Here is a 21247-nt window from a genome sequence, read left to right as displayed (position 1 = left end):
TAAATTGATTAAATTGTTTAATTTAATTGTTTAATTAAAATTGTTTATAATTAAATTGTTTTAAAATTGTTTAATTAAAAAAGTAGAAATAATAACGGTGTAAAATAATTCATGATGTGGAGTTTGATGATTTGAACTTTTTAGTTAAAACTTAGTTAATTTATTCGTTCTAATGTAATTGAATTTATTATTATTATCTTATTTAAACTTATCTTAAACTTAATTAATAATTTTATTTTTACAGAAGAAATACCACTTCTAATATATACCTACTTATAATATATACAATTTTTCGATAAATTAGTTTATTTTTGAAAAGAAACTTTCGATATTTTCTTGTAGCCATATTTTTTTTAATGCCGATTTAAATTTTAAAATTATATATATTTTTTTTATGTATGCAGGGATTTCAATAAAATTCTTGGCGTGTTAAAAATATAAAATCTATGGAAATCTCTTTGTTTAGTTTGAGCGATTTTATGCTACATGTTCGCATGATGTAAACAGTACGAATTTAGTTGTTTAACCTTTGCTACTGGCCACGGCAAATTAATTAAAAAAACAAATAAAAAGATAAAATCTTCATATCGTTTAAGCGAACATGTAATTTAGCATTTAAAAAATCTTAAACTAATATTATTTGAATTAATATGAGACCACCGAAGGAATTACCACTATAAAATAAAAACAAAAAATTAAGCTCACTAAAAATCAGTTCATTCGGTCTTGATATTTTGCAAATATATACGTAAAAAGTACAAACTAATCGACTAATGAACCTCTTTATTTTTTTAAAAATATCTAAAGAGAACAGATTTTTATTGAGAAGAATAATTATAAATTCAACAGATGTTCGTGTTGCAAAATTAGAAGTACAATTATAAAAAAAAATCCAGCAATTGATATATCAAAATTCATCAGTAATCAGTCCTACCAGAGTAAACATCTATCACCATTTTATATAACACATTATACAACTTTTGATAAAAAAATTATTTTATTGTGCACATCTACATTGTGAATTTCAAACAATTATACGGGAAAAGCTGCAAAACAATTCTTTAAAAATTATACGAAAATAATAAATTATAATTATCATTATTTTTACAGTTTAGAATCCAAACTGTAAAAAAATGATTATTATAATTTATTATTGAAATATATACAAATAAAATTATTTAATTTAATAATAGATTTATTGAAATTAATAAATAATAATTTATTTAAAAAAACTTCAGATTATATTATATCACGAAAAATTACTGGATGTTTTAAATTTAAAAATTTTTATGCATAAGTAAAGTTTAGTATTAATTTAGCTCAGAAAATAATTTTAAATTAAAATATAATAAGCTTTTGTAATAAATTATTTCAACCGATGAAAATATTTTCCTCAACTAATAACTGAACAGGATTCTTCATTCTACTGTTGATGTCAGCAATTTAATACTAATGCGATGCATAAAATGAGGCATACTGGTATTTATGTATGATAGGTGTGTATTGTGTACAAAATGAGTATATCCAATACAGCCCACTCGTTAAAAAAAATCGCGCGCGTGCACACGCACACAAAGTGCAACATTCCACATTCACACACTCACAATGAAATGCACCGCTACTGAGAAAAAAGTATTTTTATTTTTTTAATTATTTTAGGAATAAAGTTATCGAATAGAAATATTTAATAATTAATTAAATGTATAAAGTACCTTGAATTTAATTAAAAATTTAAACATTAAAAAACGTTTTTCTTTTTTTACATATTTTTATTTATAATCGCATCAAACAGTAATATCATTAACGACTTGTGTAATGCAACTGTACCGGTAAATATATATAGTAATGAACAAACTTAGGCTGACCTTTCTTGAGACATGTGGTTAATTGAAACCCAACCACTAAAGAACACCGGTATCAACGATCTAGTATTCAGATCCGAATAAAAGCAACTACCCTTATTAGGATTTGAACCTCAGAACTCTGAGGACGACGAGCTTATCACTAGACCAACCCGGTGGGTTGTTTTAAAAATAAAAATAGTTTTTAATAAACTCATTCATATATTTATACGTTTAAAAGAAAATGTAAATAAAGAGCAATTATATTTTCTAAAGAATGTAAATTTTAAAAGAGTATAGCCGGATGGAAAAAAAACAAAAGAATCTATTGCATTATGTTATTCAGGATTAAATACATATTGTTTAAATATTCTTATATTCATTAAAAGATAAAAATCAACAAATTATATGCCGTTACATTATAACTATTAAGTTATAATATAATTTACATATATATTACTAGCGTACCCCGTCCCGACTTCGCCCACAATATAGATATAGCTTCACTTGCAATGCTTTTTTAAAAGGAAAACTTATTATTTTAAAAAATAAAAAATATTTAATGAACAATATTATATTTAGATTTTCATAAAATCCTGATAAAACGGTAAATTTTTTTTTTTTATTTACCGTTGCCCAAAATTTAAATAAAGGAAAACAAAAAAAGGAAGATAAGAAAATTGACAATATTTCTTATATTCATTCATTTTATGAATGAATTAAAGTAGTTAAATATAAAAGACCAATAAAGGTAAACAAAAAAATTATTACAATCCCAAATCTAGCATCCCCATCGCGGCTTCGCTCGTGCTCTATGGTTACTTGCGCTTCCCGTCACGATCAGAGGGTCATGGCTCGCTTCGCACTCCCATCCCGTTTTCTCCCGTTTCCCGTTCCTTCTCCCGTTTCTCTTTCACTTACTTCCCTTTCCCCTTCATGTTCCCCCATTTCCCTTTCCGCTTCCTCTTCCTCTTTCTTATTTTATTTTTTTCTCTTTTCCCTTTACATTTCCGTTTACTTTTCCCCGTTTTCCCCCTTTTTTCTTTATCCATTTTTCCCCTTGTTCCCTTTTATTTTTTCGATTTTTCCCTATTTCCCTTTCTCCCTTCTTCACCGGTTTTCGATTTCACTTGGTTTTCGATGAATTACGGTATAGGTTCATTTTGCCGCTAAGCAGAAATTATGGTAAAATTCGTTGTTATTCCTAATTTAAGAACAAAGCCTTTTCCGGACGCATGTTTATTATGAACTTTTTTCATTATCTTAAAAAGAGAAATACAGCTGTAAAATTTAACGGCATTCTTCTGGGGCACTCACAAACTCATTCTGTCGCTCTGCGCGCGCACACGATGTATTAATATTACTTGTCAGATGTAATGAATTACTTCATTTCCATGCTTTACCTACGTTTTTAATCTCAACCAATTTTTTTGCATCTGACATCTTCAATTATTTGCTTTATATATTATAATTTTTTAATTCCATTTTAATTTAATTATTTTAAATTTAATTTAATATAATTTTAATTAAATCCCCTTCCTCTACCCCCGTTTCCCTTTCCCCTTCCTTTTTCCTTTTTTCCGTTTCCATGTCCTTTTCCGCGTTTTCCCCTTTTTCATTTTTCCATTTTCCTCTTTTTCCCTTTTACCTTTTTCGATTTTTCCTTATTTTCCTTTTTCGATTTTCCCTATTATCCTTTTTCGATTTTTCCCTTACTCCCTTTTCCTCGCGCCTAAATCGGTCCAGTAGTTTTTTAATCTATAGCGGACACACATATCGGAAACACTGCAATGGAATCGTAAACTATTTAGTATAGCGTATGTTGCTTTTACACCCAACAGAGCGCTGCTAACACGAAATCTAATTTTTATCGATTTGAACCCCTTAAAATCAAAATTTTGCAAAATCCTTTCTTATTGCTCGCCTACTTAAAGAAACGAAGATACCCTGAAAATTTCAAGTCTCTACCTATAATAATTTTGGTTGTACGTTGATTATTGTTCAGTAAATCAGTCAGGGCATTCTCTTTTATATAAGAGATTGTTAATTAATGTAACATATTTTAAGAATATTTTTACAATATACCGTTAAACTTAGATGTAAACGGACTTACGTTGGAATAAAATCAAAGGTTACCGATTAAAAACTTCAAATGAGATGTAGGGATTGGATGATTATCTTTTATGAAATTAATATGTATAACGGGAGGTAACTTCAAGTAGGGTTGGACTGAATGTATAATTCGTAATGTAAAGTGAGAGAATACATAAGTTGTAAGAAAGAGGGTTCGAAATAATAGTGAATTACTAGATAACAAAGAAATATCTAGTGAATTATATGGTGATAGATTAGTAAAAAATCTTTAGTTCCTAGAATAATAAAAAGTTTCTTTAATAAGTTTATTATAAATTTTTTTTAATAAAAATATTTAATAAATAAAGATTAATTTTAAATATTCCTTAAAAATATATTTAAAAAAAAATATAAGTAAATAAAAACTTACTTAAACGAACATTTAAATAGAAACAGGCACTGTCTAGGTTGAATTCTCATCACAGTATTATCGTATAATCTGATTAAATGTATCATGAATTCAGCAGCTTTACACATCATAGCACATTAATACAAGTTATAATTCATTATCTGGTACGCTAACTCTTTAGCCCTGTGCTTTGATCATCCCGACGAATCAGATAAAATTAATTTCAAGGAAAAATTATTAAATACTCACCGCAAACGAAAATTATCGTAAAAAACAACAGTTGTTAGGATAAACCGAATGATTTCATCACAATCGAAGTAGGACACCATATCCGGAATTACCTTAATCCCAGAAAGGACATCGCATGTTGTTATTTTTCACTACATGAAGTAAAGTAATTATAATGAATATTTAGATTATTTTTGATTTTAGACTAATATAATGAATTTATTTAGGTAAATGCTTATAAACCGTCGATATATGTTTTGCAATTTAATTTGCTATAAATTCTGTCTAAACTAATAGTTTTAAAATATAATGAGACTAGCCGGTCGGGGCTCTGCCTCCTGGATCCTCGATACGTTCGTTTCCTCATTTTTGTGAGAAAAGAGTTTTTAAAGAAATATTTTAAGAAAATAAATATTAGCATTTCGCCGCGATGAACTTATTGCAGTAATTTTTTAGCTACAGCTCCATTTATCGATCCCCAACTTATGCTCCGCATTTATCGCTCCATGTAGCTGCTCAGCTCAGCTTCGCCGGGCATCGCTTCGCTCTGCTCTTTGAGGAGTTAAAGGAGATTCAGTTTTTGAAAACTATCGTAATCGTGTAAAAGTATATAATTTTAACTTTAGTTATAAAATTCACTAAAATTTTATAAAATATTGTAACTGTTTTCCACACAACCCATGAGGTGTAACAAAATGTGCGTTTTTTTAGTCTTTAAAGTTTTTTCAAGACACATTTTTGCGTGTATCACATTAACTGTGTATTATGAAAAATTACTATAATTAAAGTTTTCTTACTATTTGTTTTCCCGGTACTTTAATTATTCATTTTGATTTCTTATCTCTATTTCATAATTTTACTGTAAAGCTTTGCGGTAGACAATATTTGTTGTTTTTCTGTCTTCTTTGGTAAAACTATATAATCCTTTAGAGGGCTTCCTACTCTAGAAGATCAAACGTAGAGTTATCCATGAGAAAAGCACGGTTCTTCTAAATCCATACCTACAACTTCCACAGTTTGTCTTTGAGCTTTGTTCATTGTATCGCAATTCAAATGGAAGATGAGGTTATTGGAAATAATATGTATTTTGGGTACAAATACATGTTCTCCTTTTCCACATCCTGTAAGGATAATTGCTTCTAACTCGTTGGAAGATATACTTTCAATCATGAGACGTGTTCCATTACATAACTTTGGTGGGCGCAAGTTACGCAAAAGCATAACAACCGCAGATTTTTTCAATAATAAATTATGGGGTGTCATTCCACCACATAGTTGGTGAGAGGCTGTTTAATACTTCTGTTGAGTAGTTAACCGCATTTTCATCACTCATCACAGCAGCTATGGACTTTTTTACTGAAACACTTCCGGGAAATGAATTAAAAATTTTTTCGTTAATTAAATCTGCGGCTGTGTTTGTAGACACTAAAATACAGCGTTTGCAAAGTCAGTTTTCATCTCGAAATTTTAATTCAAAGTCCAAATAAATAGACTTTAATAATAAATCCCGATTTGATACAAAAGTTCCCAAATTGGTGGGTAATGAAACAGGATTTACATTAAAGGATGGCAAGGCTGGTCCAATTTGAAGTTGCGTAGCCGTATTTGTGCAATAGAAATGTGGTGTTTACTGCCGCATGAGCAATCGTATCGAAAAAAGAAAAACATAGAAACTAGCCTTGCAATAAACAGAAACCTTTTGCCGAATTAAATTTTTTTGTATATCTACGGGATCGTTTATCTTGCATTTCAAAGAAATCAATCCTTTTTTATACATATAGATTTCAATATACATAACGGGACAACCGGATGATCGAGAGTATATATTTTGTATGAAAACGTTAGCGCTTGTACTGCTAGCAAATACGCTGTTTGAATTTTTTAAATTGATTGTACCGTTCCGGAGATATAACATTTTCTTTTTTTCCTGTTTAACCTCCGGTAATTACCTTTCAGATAATACTTCAGAGGATGATATGTATGACTGTAAATGAAGCGTAGACTTGTACAGTCTCAGTTCGACCATTCCTGAGAGGTGTGGTTAATTGAAAGACAACCACCAAAGAATACCGGTATCCACGAGCTAGTATTCAAATCCGTGTAAAAATAACTGACTTTACTAGGACTTGAACGCTGGAACTCTCGACTTCCAAATCAGCTGATTTGGAAAGACGCATTCACCACTAGACCACTCGGAGGGTTCCGGAGATATAACTAAATTTCAGAAAGATAATGGATAACCGAATGATCCAGCGTACATCTTTTTTATGCAAACGTTAGCACTCAACATGGTAAAAAATAAGCCGTTTGAATTATTAAAATTGGTCATACCGTCTCGTAGATATAATTGAATTTCGGATTAAGAGAATAACCAAATAACCGGATAACCCGATAATAGAGAGTATAAAAAAAAAACATAAAAGCCACCGTTGCAATAAATAGAAATTTTTTGCTGAATTAGATTTTTCTGTATACCTTAATCTTTAATTTCAAAGAAATCAACTCCTTTTTTCTATATATAGATTAGGCAATATTACATATAAATAAACACAGAAATGTTCGCTATGTATAATATGAAATTAAGTAATTTTTAAATTAAATTAGGGGCAAGTAATGTATGTACTTACATATATACATACATAAAAATACAAGCGCGCGCACACACACACACAGAGAGAGAGTGTGTGTGTGAAAGAGGGAGAGAGAGAGAGAGAGTTAACATAGAAATCGATTTTCGTTATTTGTTGCAACAAAAATGTACATACATTATTTTACGCTGTCCACACTAAACGTATACATAAATAAAAGTTAATATATAGTGTATATATTAATATAAATACACAATAAAATAATAATTCATCTTTTTGGAAAAAATAAAACTTTTAACAGCTAAAATCTAATAAGTAGATTTTAAAATAATCATCAAAAAATAACAAAACAATTGGCTTCATTTTCTTAAAATACAAAGGGATATAATAATTTTTTGCATTACAATATCTGTTTCAGTGCTATGACTATGATGCAAATAAAGCACCGAAGGGTCAAAAATGCAAGAATTATTTTCCTGAGATTAAAGATGTTCCATTATATAGTCAGTGCTGTGTACTAAATAAATAGTAGCATTTAGAGCTGAATATCATATGCATTTCGGTTGGCTTGGCATACTGATTTGTCTTCAGCTCAGTGAAGAAGGCACCAGGAAACCACTTCATTCCTCTAATAAATCTCACATGGGAAGTTTGGTATTCTTGCGAATGGCAGGATTATTTTTGAGAGTGACTTTTTGCTCATGTCAAGTGGCTTACAAAGAAATACATGTTAATAATAATGAAAAAGAAACTTACAAAACGGCTCAACTGGTTTTTCTAATCAGCCTTTAAAATTAGGCCAATGGTCTAATAATAATCTGTTAGATATGTTTTAATTCTACATCTATTTTAAGAGTAAGTTGGAAATTATTCAAAAAGTAATAAATCGAAAATGTTAATTTTTATGTAGAATAATATTAATTTCTATTCTACGCAATACATCAGCAAAATGTAAATCAAACTTTTTATTTCGTATTTTGTAAAATGAATTACTTAATTAAGAAAAAAACAAATAAATCATAAATTCAAACTTGAAGATATACATTTGAACTACAGTTAGGATAATGAATATAGCATTATCAAAAATCAAAATAAGCAAAATGATAAGTGAAAAAAAAAAATCATAACAGATAACTTATCTTGAATAATTTCCGTAAAACAAGCATTAAATTAAACAGAGTTCTTTGTAATTATTTAAAAATAAATTTGCTAATTTAAATTATTTCAGATATTTGTGAGTAAAATAATATTTCTTTGAAAATACCTAATTACGTCAATTAGAAAACGGCGAATAATCAATCAGTAACGATAATTCTTTATTCGATTTATAAACCACGTGGTGGAGTGGTAGCGTCTCTGCCTTTCATCCGTAGGATCCGGGTTTGAGTACTAATTACGAGTGGTATGTTTTACGCGCTACAAAATTCATTATTATCCATCAGCAACTGTTACTGGGCATCAATCTATTGTTTCTGTATTTAATAAATATTACATAAATCATAATAGGCCGGAATCCCAATAATCTCAATTCAGTACCATCCATTACACGTAAAGCGACAATGATGCACCGGTAAAATGTAAACAAAAATCCATTATTCGGTGCGCTATATCTTTGTCGATAAATTTTATGCTAACTGGCTTCATAAAAATGGCAAAAATGTAAAAGCTAAAGAAAAAATACCTTTTTTTACGACTTTTCAACTTAACTTGATTTAAAGATATTGTCAAGCAAAGAAGTGTTAAAAATAAAAAAAAGAGCAATAAAGAAACTAATAACAAACATTTTTTGTTATCATCGCCAAATTAGGACGTTTTTGGCGATGAAAATGAAAAAAAAATACACCAAAAACGAAATATGTGTTTCTTTTGTGAAATTCTTATATCAGCACTAAATTTAGGTAAGTTTAAAAACTAGTATTCTGATTACAGTTAATGTTATAAACGCTTCGGACCAATACACGGAATTAATATCCCTTTTTTAGCGGTGAATCATCTCTCTCTTTACGTTCAGAGTACAACGTCACAGCTAGACTTGTAGATTTATTTTATTTTAACATGAAAAAGTAAGTTAAGTTAAATCTATAAGCAAACATTCTCTTACTGTAAAATTTAAAATTACGAATTTTCTAAAAAAAAAGAAGTATTTATTCATGTTAAGTACAATGATTGTGACGGTTTTAGGGGACTGATATGAATCATAAATCACTCCCAAAAATAACGAAGACATCCTTAGAATAACAACTATTATTAATAGTTCACTTGAGAAAGTAATGAATAAAGCGGGTTTCTCACTGATTAGTTCACTAAACCGGTTTCATATAGGCATACCAAGCCCACCGAAATGTTGCTGTTATTCAGTCCAAAAAAAATGACACCTCCATTCTATTCAAAACACAGGGGCTGCCTGTAGAATATCATTACTCTGAAAGAAAGAAACAATATCTGGTTCCTGTTGTACCTCAAGTACTTTACATATGGCTCAGTCATTATAAAGACTGGTATGGATAGTCTAGAGCAACCGAATATGTTCTGTTTCTATTGTGATAAAAATACGTTATACATACTGCTTTAACTCAGGACAGGAAAAAATAATATGTAATTTTTTTTAAGTCACGGTAAACATTATCGCAACTAGACACAATTATACATCTATCACCAAATTAAAAAAAACCCTTTTAAGGGAGATTAAAACTGAGTAATTCAACTTTATACTTTCTATTACTAATTTACGTTTTCGTCAATCGATTTTAATGTGTGTGTTATCAATAAATCTATGAATGCTTAAATTTGTAATTGTATGATACAAATTATTAATATGCAGCAATGTTGTACACCATTACAGTGACCTCATTCAAAAAGAAATTAGTTATTTATATAAATTATTAAATTAATATTAATATATAGAAAAAGACATCTGAAAACCCTAAAAGACTAATTAAATAATAAAAAAATTATCCACCTGCTCCGTCCTACGTATTTTAATCTATTATTATGATGACTTCTTCGTATAAGTTATGGGTCTTGTAATTACTGTATTCGATTTTATTTATATCTACGTTCGGTAGTAATCAGGAGAATTATAAAAAAATACTACTTATCAGTGCAATTAAATTTATTTAAAATCTAAGCTTACGTGATCTTGATCAATGAGACATACGTACTTCAAGGTTGAGTGCGCGCATTACGAGTGAATCATTACGCAACTACACAGATTTTATGTTATAGATTAAAAATTATTTTCTAATCGATTTTATAGGCGTTTAGGAGATAAAGAGCTGATTTCAGTCGTGTTTATCTGTTTATTCCTGTACGACAAAAACAGATTAACCGCATTACAAAAAGCTATAAAGTATTTTATTTTAATCTAATTTATGTTTTACGACAGGGGTTTCCGATATATTTGTACTTTCCAAATTCTTAGCAACAAATTTCTATAAACTGTACCTTCATGGAAAAAAATTGTGGTAACTATAGTCATTAAAGACATATTTACAAGTTGTAACTAGAAAAAATAAATTAACTAATAATAGTAATAAAAATATGTGATTAGTAAATGATATCATACATTTTTATACTAAACTTCTATTTTTAATGATTATATTATATTACATAGCTTCACTACATGTTGTATGCCAAATTATTACACTTCAGCAGTGCAGCAAATTAGTACAGTTCGGTCTTATGCCAGAATTTCAAATAACTACGATTTATCTAACTGAAGATAAGAGGGTAGGTTAAAATCTATTTAAAACACCTTTAATATGACTCGAAGTAGGTTCCTCTCGCCTCAGAAAACGATAAAACAAAAGTTATTGTAACAACGTAAAAAGGTATAATTTAGTAATAATAATAATAAAAATAATAATGATGATGATGATGGCGGTGATGATAAACTGTGCAATTCTACAGTATACCAACTCCAGTCATTACTCAAGCTAACTAAAACCTTCAGCAGGAGTATAAAAATGGTGTTCGGATTAAAAAAAAATGCAGCACTCAAAGAATTGAGAAAGGCTACCACGAAAACCTGAAAGGACATACGTTGCATACAGATGAAACTATCGAGCGTATGCATGCGGAAGAAACTTATAAATAGGATACCAGCAGTCAATTAAACTGGATCGTGGCTCAATCAAACATAAACTCCTGATCCCGAAGGGGAAGATTCCTCCATGTGACGATTCCGGTCACCATGCCATCCCCTCCTGGGCTTTACTGGAAGTCATCTTCTAAACCCACAGACTGAATAACATTTCTCAGTTAACAGCTTGGTCTCCGCCAGGATGCAACCGATGTAAATTCCACGAAAGATAATTCCATCGATGTAACGTAGTATCAATAAACACAAAAACAAAACCCAAAACATCTATTCAAACGAATAGAACTGAGTAGAAATAAAATATATAAATTTTGAGCTATATTCCTACCGACTAAATAAAACCAACATCACGGAATAAATGAAAAAAAAAAAAAAATTCGGAGCTTATCTTGGCAACAAGAGAACGACTAAACGGTCCCTAATCACCGGGATAACTCGAACTCCCCATCCTACACGCCCTCTGCAACTCGCTGAAGAACCAAATATTTCATTAAGTTTTCCACAACTGATCATTCGGCCCGGCTTTTCTAGTTAACATTTAAGTCTAAAATAGACCCAATATCCCCGACCTACCTCTCTACCTCTAATCGTCTTTCATCGTATCGATGACAGACATATAAAACATGACAGGCATCATCTAATATGTCACACCACGTACAAAAATCCGAATTAGCTAGACCGAAACGAGCCAACCCATCCTTAAAAACACCATGGCCCGAAAGAAACTGAGTTATATACTAGTTACGAGACACTCAAGAGAGACTACGCAAGCTCCTCACATCAGCGAAAATACCATGCGTGGAACATCCATCAACCGTCTCATCCCAGTTAGACTGCCACAATTGAAATCCACCGTTCTCAAGCTCTCTAATTTTAGTAGAAGTTGGTTGACCCAATTTCTTTGCGAAATAGACGCTCAAGCGCAAGAACATCTGATGGCTTTACTCCAGCCATCAGTAGAACAGTCTCACCAGAAATTGTACGGTAACCACCTATCACTGTTAACAACAAAATACGCTGTGCTCTCAACAAAAAAAGGAAGTGCGCAAAAAATATGTCAGCCGATTGAAAAAATCCATAAAATTGAGTTAATCGGGAGGAACAAAGCGAAAGCTGTGAACACGTACGCCATATCGCTATTGGCCTTCTCGTTCGGAATCGTTAAGTAATTTACACGCCGGCGTCATCAGTGCCGACAACAAGTACATACCACTTGATCTTCAAGACGAAATATTAGAGGCCTTGAAAATGTATTAGTAAACGGAGAAAAGCTACGGAAATGGAAAGAAAAAGAGATAAACAGAAGATATAAATATCAACGGAGACAGAATGCTTCATGTTCAGCATACAAGATGTCAGAATTAAAACCAGAAAATACACCAAGCACATCATTAAATATAACGCTCAAACAGACACCTGCCGACGATGTAGCGATGGAAAGTAAATCATCGAACACGTCACGGGAGGATGCACGCTGCTCACAGCCGTAGAATACACTATCCCCCACGATCTCGTCACTAAGTCATACATAAAAAAATAGCTATGAAGTACAGACTAAATCGCTTAAAAACGTATAACTCAAAATATTAGCCGGATCCGGTAATCGTAAACGAATGACTAAAGTTGTATTGGAATAGAAAAGTAAAGACTGATAGAACTGTAGGACATAATAAACCGGACATTACACAAATCGAAGAAGTAACGAAAGAAACATTCCTTGTTGAAATCTCTGAACCGAACAGCAATAACTTGGACAGAAAGCGTAGCAAATAATATATACCGTTGTCTCAGGAAATTAAGGAAATGTGGAAACAACAGCGTGTTTACGTAGTGCCAATCATCTTCTCGACTACGGGGATGATACTCAAGAAACTATTAGCGAACATTGAAAAATTGCAATTCGACCCCTGGATCTGTTCAAAGCTACAAAAAAGTATAATAATAATCAGCACTTGAGGCATAGTTAGAAAATTCCTGCCATAAAATAGTTGGATAGCTTGACGAAGAAAATCTGCCACCACCAACTATGCCACCAAACAATAGCTAACCAATGTTTGAGTTAAAAAAAAAAAAAAAAAAAAAAAAAAAAAAAACTATAATAATAGTAATAATAATGATGAAACCTTTTTTTTAATTTTTATAATTTTTTTACTATCTATTTTGTTTTGAGGTACGTAGTAATGGGTATGAAGTTGGAAGGGTATCTATCCACAATGTGATTGACAAGAAAAAAAAAACTCTAATAAAAAGGATATACGAGTATATCAAACTGAATTGACTAAAAAAATAGATATTTTTATGAATTTCGTTCACTCTTTCTTTACAATTATTTCATTAAATGAACGGCTTTAACTTTCAGGTGAGCAGTTAAACTAGGCGGGTTTTATTAAATATTTTCTATTCAAAATTATTATTTTAGATTCTAAAATGAAAACAAAAAAATAATTAACCAATGAGATTAGAGTTTACCAACTACATAGAAATCTTGCATGTAGTAAAATCTTACTTTCTAATGAAATTACGTATACTGTATAATTTGTTGACACATTTTACTTTTGCAGACATAAATTTCCCTGTTACTTTACTTCCTCAATAATTAATTTTTTAATAGTATTACCGCAATTTAGAATTAGAGACCACAAAAAACCGATAAGTAAAAGTATAATTATTTATTTTCGCGGATTACATGCAAAAAATTAAGGTTTAATATAAAAACAAAAAGTATTTAACTAATGGTACAAACGCATAGCAATTAATTATAGGAAATTTCTAGTAAAATATTTTCATTTATTTTAATTTAATTTTTTAAATCTTTAAAATTTTCCTAAAATTCTTTCTGGTTTATAACACAAAAGAAAATTATCTTTCAAGTAAAGAAGAAGAGAATACCTGTTGAAAATAAAAAAAATATTACAGACAATTTTTAAAAATTTTAATTTATCTATACGTTTTGATACTTTTGGTTAAAATTTATTTTGAACAAGTTGCCTACAATGGAAATAGATAATCTAAAAAAAGGTAATTTTTTGTAATTTGAAATTACAAAAAAATGAAAGATGAAAATTAAATCGGTGATTACTAAACAATTGTATTTAAATATAAACAATCAAATATATATATATACATATCACGAATTCACAAATAAGAAAAAGAATATTACTACAAGAGAATCAACGAAATCGTAAAAAAAACAGAATAATCATATGAAAATTTGTGTTAAATAGACAATATCTTATTAAATATTCTTAAAAAGTTAAAAACGACTGATAATCTTTGTAATTATTACTTGAATTTGACCAGAATTTAAATTTCTGAAATAGCTTATATTTAACACAAACAGTAACATAAGACTTGAACTGCCATGATTCTAATAATAATAGTTATCATATGATATGAATTTGTTCCCCGAATAAAATTACGTAATTTTGAGGACGGGTGCAATTTTTTTTAAATCGTAAAATCATGTGTTATTAATTATAAGAGGATATTTTTACATTAAAAAAATTAATTCCCTAATTTTCTATTCAAATAAGAGTAATTATTACCCTTAAATGACCTTATACTAAAACGTGTTTATTGATAATAAAATTTAGCAAACGATATGCAATTTATTTTTATAATAATATGTAAATTATGCAAAAAATCTCTATTATATTTTGTTCAAATTACATAATAATTAACGTTATTCAATTAAAACAATAATCCTAAAATTAAAAATAAAACATGTGTAATATTTTTTTTTGTAAAATGTATCATTCAATTAAAAAGTATGATTGAACATTTTTAATTGTAAGTTTATAATCGAATTTATATCAATTTAATTCATCGAACATGAAAATTATTGAGAAAACTATAGTTACTAAAAAAATAAAATAATTATGAGAGTCAATTAAACTATAAACATTAAATTATCAGTCCAATGAAAATCTGCACGTTACCTGATTTAATTACTTATCTTTAAAGAACGAAGTATTAAAATTAAATAGATAATATTGTACTGAAAATAATGTTAAAACAAATTTATAAACAACATTATAATATCACAATAAAATAATCAAATGAAGTGTAATATTTGTCTAATAACATTATACCCCACTTAAAAATATATATAAGTACTCTGATAAAAACATTATATATATATATATATACACATATATATACAGAGCTATCATAAATTATTCTACGCATTTTAGGTGTTAATAAAAACATAACAAAGCAATTTACTTATATGCTTGTTTTATTGTAGAACAGGGGACTTCAAAGAGTTTTGTTTACGACACTTATTAAGTTTAAACAAATTCCATATGGACACCATTTGTGGCGAGTAAAATGTCTAGACGATATTCAATTTTACGCCACACATTATGATAACTATCTGGAGTTATTCCATTAATTACACCTTTGATTCTTCTTTTTAGTTAACTGATGTTGACAACCTTCCCTGTTTTTGACAAATTTCTAAAGAAAACATCGAGTGGCGTGACGTCAGGGGATCCGGTGACCGGGGAATCGGTCCATCATCACCAATCTAACATTGAGGAAATTGTTCACGTATATGGTCCCTAACATGGAAACTCCAGTACGGTGGTGCGCCACCTTGTTGGAAGTAAACGTTGAGTTATCGATGTTTACTCCTACTCCATACTGCATACTCCTGTAACATGTGTAGATAACTAGCACTAGTGCTCGGCGAAGAAGAATGATCCGATCACTTCATAAGCAGTCAACGCAAGCTAAACGTTAATTTTCAGGCTATCACCTCGTGTTTTAGAACAGCATTAGGGTTTTTGCTACCCTAAATCTGACAGTTATTACAGTCAACGTAACCAGAGATATAGAAAATAACTTAGCTACATCAGAGAAGCTTACTTTTTCTAAAAATGCAATATCTTCGTTAATTTTATCAAGAATATCCATGTGAATATTGTAACGGCGTCATTTATCGTCATCTTCAATTGAAAACATCCACTGAATTTTTTATGCATGAAGTTTTGTAGAAGTCGCTTGTGTTGAACCTTCACGATTGTCGATTGTGGTATTCCCAGTTCTAAACTCGCATGACGAATCGATTTACTCGGGTTTCTCTGAAAAGTTTATCTTACTCGACTTACAATTTCCTTGGAGACGGGAGATCTGCCAGCACCTTTATTGTGTACTACATTTTCTGTAATCTTAAAATTGTTGATACCAACATTTAATAGAGTCTTTATTAGGAGGATCACGGCCATACTCTAAACGAAAACGTCTACGAACATTAATAACAGACCCCCTTGCATGAAACCATAGTTCACACATTGCTTTCTCCTGCACGGTAGCCGTTGCTCAACTGACGGTACCCCTTGTCGCTATATCGCGCCGACGTGTTCATTCAAGACAGTAACTCTAGTACCTATACCAAAGTTCGAAAAAAATCAACGCTCGCTACATTGCTTTTTCATTTATTATTACCCCTAAAAAGGCGCGAGTAATTTACGATCTGCCTATATGTATACATTGTTCACAAAATCAGTAAAAAAAGTATGGTTTAAACAAAAAATAGCTTTCAACAATCTTTTTAATAGAGCGTTTCTTAAAATTTGTCTTATTACTACCAGACATGAAATGTAGCGAATACAGAAAGAAAAGAGAGCGACCAGATCCCTCAAAAAATAGTAATTAAATTACTGGAATTTTTTCAAATAAATTATATGTTTTTCTTCATAATGAAGTAAAAGAACGATACACTGTCATTATTTGGCAAGTCTCTATTTAACAAAGTTGATTTTATCATTGGGAATTTAAAGATATTAATTTTACATTAGGTTTTCATACCAGGAGCAGATTTTTGATACGTGGAAATTAAATTATAGATTTTCTATATTATTTTGTGTTCAAATAATAATCTATAAAATTCAAAAAACAACTGATTCAAAAATTAAAATTTACGATATATAATTAATAAAAAACAAAACATCATATATTGGTAAAAATAAATTAGCATCCCAAATTATTTTTGATTTTTATTTTCTAAACAAGAACTACATTTTTTTAAATTTTATGAGTGAAGATAATCACTGTAAGGATTTATCAAAAAAAATTAACTTTAAAACTTTATTTACCTAAATTTATTTTAGCTTATATTAAAATGAGAAAATTTTACTTTAATCCTTCAACTTTATAATAAATAAAAATGAGATGAAAAACAGAAGCAATAAAAATATTCATATATCCTAAAAATAATAAACTCGAGAGTTTTTTGGATACTAAATTATCTTCAGAATATAATTTAAAAAAATATATATAATGTAATACTTGTATGTTGACTATTTGACGAAGAGGACTATGATATAATCTTCAACAAAAACGTGTTTTTCCTCGTAAAATATATACTTCTGAGAATGAAATTACAGCCGAAAAGATTTTCGATTTTTTCTGGGTTAATCTTTATTACTAATAACATTATTATAATAATTTTTTTCGACTATTAATGGTTGTATTAGATGAAAGTTAGAGTTTCAAATTGATTTAAATATCTTTGCTTTATTTTTATTATTATATCTAAATTAATAAATTTTGTTTTATACTATATTTCATATATTTATCGTACTGATGGCATGGATATGGTTTCAATGACTAGAGAGTTAAGAGATTCAAAGGTAAGTGTTACCTGTAATTCTAAAGAATGATCAAGATAAAAATACAAAAATTATATCTAAAAGAGAAACAGAGAGATGATGATGATGATGATGATAATGATAAAAATAAAATGTATTAAATCATATGTGAATATGTTAAAATCCACACAGCTAAAATATAATAAATAATTAACGGAAGCTTCCATTGTAAATTATCTTTTTTTATATTCATTCTACATTAATTTGATATCACTGTTTTTTAAAATTTAATTAAACAAGTCAACTTATCATAAAATTTTAATCATTGCAAAATATTTTTTCTGTAACGCTGCTACTCACAGTATTGACAAAACATTTTTACAGATTGTATATATATATATATATATATATATATATAAATAATCGAAAAAAATTATATATGTATAATCGACAAGATACGTATACAGAGGTCCGTAAAATATAATAGTGGGGTTTTTAAATGGTTACAGCTTCAGAATAGAGCATTGTAAGAGATGCTCTACGTTAAATGATAGAGAAGCACTTCAGGTTAATGTGTGTGAAATGTAGTGCATGCGTGTTGTGTTTCCAGCATACACAAGCAGCACGTGCGCGTTAGTCATCATGTCTGCGAGGAGAGGAAGGTTCAATGTGTGTTGTGGCTCGCTGTGTTAGAGTCAATTACATATAATATCCTTCGTGAATACCGTCGTGTGTACAATGAAGATCTTCCGCATGAAAATAACATTCGGCAATGGGAAAAATAATTCAAAGAAATCGAACCCTACTAAAGAAAACATGTGCAGGATGGCCATCAGACACTGATGGCCATGTCTGATTGTAGTAGTGCGAACAAGTTTCTTTGAAGAAATCCGTGCGGAAGTGTTCTAGACGATTGGGCATTCCTAAAACAACTACTCACAATGTGTTAAAAAGACCTTCACTGCGTACAAAATTCAGATGTTACAACGAATTTATCCACAGGACAAAGTGATACGATTTTATTTTATCGTAGAAATTCTGAACAGGTTAGAGCAGGACGATGACTTTTTAACAAGTTCATTTTCAGTGATGAAGCAACTTATTATATTTGTGAACAAGTACAGCGGCAAATGTTCGTATATTGGGTACTGAACCTTCACGTGCCGTTATTGAACATCAGCGTGACAATGAAAAAGTGAATGTGTGGTGCGTTATTGGACGAGACATAATTATTGGCCCTCCTTTTTTGCAGAAAAAATAATAACGAGGAAAATATTCCTGGATATGTTAAAAGATATGCAGTGCCTCAAATACCGGAGAATTTCATTTTCCAGTTAGGCGGAGCCCTTCACATTTTGCCGCAATCGTGAAAAATTTTATTAACGAAACATTACCTCAGCGGTGGGTCGGAGGAGAAGGATGAATTGCCTGACCCCCACGGTTTCAAGACCTTACCAACATGGATTTATATTTTTGGGTTTATGTAAAAATGCAAGTGAATATACTTGTTTAGTTTTGAAGTCCGGACGATTTAAAAGAAAGGAACACTGAAGCTGTTTCTTTTATTACGCTGGTTGTTCTCTGCCATGTATGGCAAGAGACTGAGTATCGTCTTGACGTCTGCAGGGAACTAAGGGAGCACACATCGATATCTAATGAACAGGTAAGAAACTTGGAGTGTTTCTGTTTCATTTAACGTATAATTCATCTCTCTACAATGCTCTGTTCTGAAGCTATAATAATTTAAAACTCTACTATTATTTTACAGATATATTTAGTGTTTTAATAGTTCAAAATATAAAAATAATTTTAATTCTAAAGAATAAATTTATTAAAAAATGTCAACATCTTTGGTATAAATAATTTTTATAATAGAAAAAACATCGTAAATTATTATTTTTTAATTGTAATTGAACTTAATATAAAACGACAACCAAATATTTTCTTTGAAAGAAATGGAATCCATGTTAAAAAAAAAAAAAAAATTAAAAAACGTTTTTACTAACTGCTTTAATCACTGGTTTTAATAGTAACTTTTGATGAAGTATGGTATAAAATAATAAGAAATTATTTCTAATAACGGAGGTGGCTGCAACCAGACATATTTTTGAAATGCTATGTGATCTATCGATGTTTATTCAAATCGGATCAGTAGTTACAGTATAATAGATATGTAAGCGTACATTATTCTTAAAAATTATATATATCATAGTCCTATCATTTCATATATTAGAAACATTTTATTTTAAAATTACACAATGATCATGTACATACAAAAAATAAAATATAAAAATTTGATTGAAAATGGCTAATATTACATATAACATCTTAATCTGTAAAAATCTTTATATTATTTTATTAGTAAACGGAAAAATATGATCTAAGGGTTATAAAATATATTAATAACATAAAATAAAATCAGACAGTACATAGAATGATATATAATTACTACATCAGGGACATTAAGATTTGTCAGCATAAACAGAAAAGCATGATGGAAGTGAGGTTAAGACATTTAAAAATAAAATGGATAAATAATAATTAAGCATGGAAGAACTCCAAAATAAAAAAGAGACAGAAAAACCCCCAAAAAAAAGCTTGCTTAAAAGTGTAAATTAATAAGAAATAATAACGTATAAAACTGCATAATGATGTTGCACTCTTTGAGAAAAAAATTGAAAAAGATTGTTTGTAAATGGCTGAACTAAAAAAAAGTTTTAAAAAAAACAAAAGAACTAAATTGCTGTAATTATAATAAAACACAAACAAAAAATAAAAAAGAAGCAACAGAATGAGTAGCCTAATATCAGTTCCACTGATTGCAAATAATTGCAAGAATGTAGATATGAAGAAAAATATACGTACAAAATCCACCACTTATTAACTAGACGTAATCGTGAATGTTGTGTGATTACGCCAAATTACCGTATCATGTTTCTTTTTTTTGTAACACGGTACGACATAATTTTTTTTTAAGTTAACACGAAGTAATATACATGCAAATTATTATTATTTACATGCAAAGTAGAAAAGAGAAAAACTATTACTTTTTTGTGTTAGTCTGCTTATAATTTCATGTAATATGCCCAGCAAAAAACAATATTTAATTAGTCGAATATCAATACGTATTTAATAAGTATAAACACGGATTATATGTTTATCAATTTTATGTAGTAATTATACGGATTTCAGTATTTGATGTGCAATCAACAAATAAGATTTTGATTAATTAAAAGATCACTAACAAAACTGATGATGACTGTTGTGCCGAAACGGATATTTCAGTTATATTATTATATGCCTAATAAGAAAAGAATCGATGCTAAAATCCTATCAAAAAAAAAACAAAAAAAAAAACAGTTTTATATATTGTAAAGCAAAATGTCTTTTTTTAAATAAATGGTACATAATAGATT

General features: G+C 29.4%; 1 protein-coding gene across 3 annotated transcripts in view; it reads right to left on the bottom strand.

The window, feature by feature from the left end:
• The window catches only part of LOC142325988 (ATP-binding cassette sub-family G member 1), a 108208-nt gene that overhangs the window by 73410 nt on the left and 13551 nt on the right, over nt 1–21247 (bottom strand). The window lies entirely within an intron of this gene.

The sequence above is a fragment of the Lycorma delicatula genome, chromosome 6 (genome assembly GCF_047948215.1).
Source record: "Lycorma delicatula isolate Av1 chromosome 6, ASM4794821v1, whole genome shotgun sequence".
Taxonomy (NCBI): Eukaryota; Metazoa; Arthropoda; class Insecta; order Hemiptera; family Fulgoridae; genus Lycorma; species Lycorma delicatula.
This window is presented reverse-complemented; position numbering and strand designations above follow the sequence as displayed.